Below are 3,692 nucleotides of genomic sequence, written 5' to 3'. Positions count from 1 at the left end.
ATGTATAGAAGACGCTCAAGAAATTCCAAGACAACAAAAATAGAGAATTTGAGAAAGCACAAGAACAAATAAAAGAAACTATAGAAGCACTGTATAAAAACCAAAGTGAAACAAAGAACATGATAAATAAAGAGATAAATGAACTCTGGATGAAAACAGACAACATTAAAGAGGAACAGACTCATGATATGGAAAACCTCAGAAAAAGGAATGAAACAGAAATGCTAAACAAAATGGAAGGCCAGTCCATCAGACTAGAATAAGCAGAACACAGAATCTCAGAACTTAAAGATGAAATGGTAATTAAAGGAAAAATCAAAGAACTATTAGTTAAACAACTCAAGACCTGTGAAAAGAAAATGGAAGAACTCACTGACTCCATCAAAAGACCAAACCAGAGAATCATGGGCATAGAAGAAGGAGAAGAGGTGTAAGCAAAGGGAATGTGTAATATATTCAACAAAATAATAACGGAAAATTTCCCAAATCTAGACAAAACTATGCCCCTACAGGTACAGGAGGCCTCCAGAACACCAAATAGACTTGACCAAAATAGAATTACCACACAACATATTATCATTAATACAACAAGTACAGAGACTAGAGAAAGAATATTGAAGTCTGTAAGAGAGAAAAAACAAATAACAAACAAAGATAAACCCATCAAAATCACAGCAGGCTTCTCAACAGAAACATTAAAAGCAAGAACAGCTTGGGATGAGGTCTTCTGGGCACTGAATGAAAATAACTTCAACCCTAGGATACTCTACCCAGCAAAACTATCATTCAAAGTAGATGGAGCAATAAACGTCTTCCATGATAAGCAGAAACTAAAATATATGACCACAAAACCACCACTACAAAAGATTCTTCAAAGGATTCTGTACACAGAAAGTGGAACCCAACATAATCATGAAGGCAGACAGTACCAACTACAGGAAAAGAAAAAGCAAGAATGTAGAGAGAAACATCGATTTAGCTACACACAATCAAACCCTCAAACAACTAAGACAACTAAATGACAGGAATCACCACATATCTATCAATACTAACACTTAATGTTAACGGACTTAACTCCCCCATCAAAAGGCACTGTTTGACAAACTGGATTAAAAAGGAAGATCCAACAATTTGTTGCTTACAGGGGACCCACCTCATCGATAGAAATAAGCATAGGCTTAGAATGAAAGGCTGGAAGTAGAATTACCAAGCCAATGGACACCGAAAACAGGCTGGAGTAGCAATACTTATCTCGGACAAAGCAGACTTCAAACCTACGTTGATCAAATGAGATAAAGTAGGACATTCCATACTAATAAAAGGGGAAATAGAGCAAAAAGAAGTAACAATTATCGACCTATATACATCCAATGTCAACACACCCAATTTCATCAAACATACCCTGAAGGACCTAAAAGCATATGTTAACTCCAACACAGTGGTAGTGGGAGACTTTAACACTCCACTATCATCAATAGATAGGTCATCCCAACAAAAAATCAATAAAGAAATCCTAGATCTAAAACATGCCATAGATCAAATGGACCTAGTTGATGTCTACAGAACATTTCTACAACTTCTACACAATATACATTCTTCTCAGCAGCCCGCAGAACCTTCTCCAAAATAGATCATATCCTAGGGCACAAAGCAAGCCTCAGCAAATATAAGAAAATAGAAATTATACCATGGATTCTATCTGATCACAATGCATTAAAACTAGAACTCGACAACAAAAATAAAGACAAAAAAATATGCAAACAGCTGGAAACTGAACAACTCATTGCTTAATGAACAGTGGGTCATTGAAGAAATAAAAGAGGAAATTAAAAGGTTCATGGAAGTCAATTAAAATGAAAACACAACCTACTGGAACCTATGGGACACAGCAAAGGCAGTCCTGAGAGGAAAGTTTATAGCCATGAGTGCATACATTAAAAAGACTGAAAGATCTCAAATCAATGACCTAATGATACTTCTCAAACTCCTAGAAAAACAAAAACAAGCAAATCCCAAAACAAATAGGAGAGAACTAATAAAAATAAGAGCTGAAATCAATGAAACGGAAACCAAAATAACCATACAAAGAACCAACAAAAAGTTGGTTCTTTGAAAAAATAAACAAGATCGATAGACCCCTGGCAAACCTGACTAAAATGAGGAGAGAAAAAAACCCAAATCAGTAAAATCAGGAATGCAAAAGGGGAGATAACAAAAAACACCATGGAAGTCCAGGAAATCATCAGAGACTACTTTGAGAACCTATGTTCTAATAAATTTGAAAATCTTGGAGAAATGGACAGATTTCTAGATACTTATCATCATCCAAAACTGAACCAAGAGGACACTAATCACCTGAATAGATCTATAACACAAAATGAAATTGAAGCAGCAATCAAGAGTCTCCCAAAAAAGAAAAGTCCAGGACCTGATGGATTCTCTGCTGAATTCTATCGGACCTTTAAAGAAGAACTAACACCAACCCTCCTTAAACTCTTCCATGAAATAGAAAGGGAAGGAAAACTGCCAAACACATTTTATGAAGCCAGTATTACAGTTATCCCAAAACCAGGCAAAGACACCTCCAAAAAGGAGAACTATAGGCCAATCTCCTTAATGAACACTGATGCAAAAATCCTCAATAAAATAATGGCAAACCAAATTCAACAATACATCAAAAAGATCATTTACCATGACCAAGTCGGCTTCATCCCAGGAATGAAGAGTTGGTTCAACATACGCAAATCAATAAATATAATACACCACATTAACAGAAGCAAAGACAAAACCACTTGATCATCTTAATAGATGCAGAAAAAGCCTTTGATAAGATCCAACTCCATGTCATGATAAAAGCTCTTAAGAAAACTAGGAATAGAAGGAAAGTACCTCAACATTCTAAAAGCTATATGTCACAAACCCATAGCCAGCATTATACTTAATGATGAAAAACTGGAACCATTCCCTCTAAAATCAGGAACTAGACAAGGATGCCCACTATCTCCACTCCTATTCAACATAGTACTGGAATTCCTAGCCAGAGCAATTAGGCAAGAAGAAGGAATAAAAGGAATACAAATAGGGAAAGAAACTGTCAAAATATCCCTATTTGCAGACAATATGAACCTATACCTTAAAGACCCAAAAAACTCTACTCAAAAGCTCCTAGACACCATCAACAGCTATAGCAAGGTAGCAGGATATAAAATCAACATAGAAAAATCATTAGCATTTCTATACACTAATAATGAACAAACTGAGAAAGAATATATGAAACAATTCCATTGACAATAGCCTCAAAAAAAATCAAATACCTAAATAACAAAAGATGTGAAAGACCTCTACAAGCAAAACTATAAACTTCTGAAGAAAGAGATTGAGGAAGACTATAGAAAGTGGAGAGATCTCCCATGCTCATGGATTGGTAGAAACAACATAGTTAAAATGGCTATACTCCCAAAAGCAATCTACATGTTTAGTGCAATTCCCATCAAAATCCCAAAGACATTCATCAAAGAGATTGAAAAATCTACTGTTAAATTTATTTGAAAACACAAGAGGCCACGAATAGCCAAGGCAATACTCAGCAAAAAGAACAATGCTGGAGGTATCACGATACCTGACTTCAAACTATATTACAAAGCAATAACAATAAAAACAGCATGGTACTGGCACAAAAACAGACATGAAGA

The sequence above is a fragment of the Castor canadensis genome, chromosome 1 (genome assembly GCF_047511655.1).
Source record: "Castor canadensis chromosome 1, mCasCan1.hap1v2, whole genome shotgun sequence".
Taxonomy (NCBI): domain Eukaryota; kingdom Metazoa; phylum Chordata; class Mammalia; order Rodentia; family Castoridae; genus Castor; species Castor canadensis.
This window is presented reverse-complemented; position numbering follows the sequence as displayed.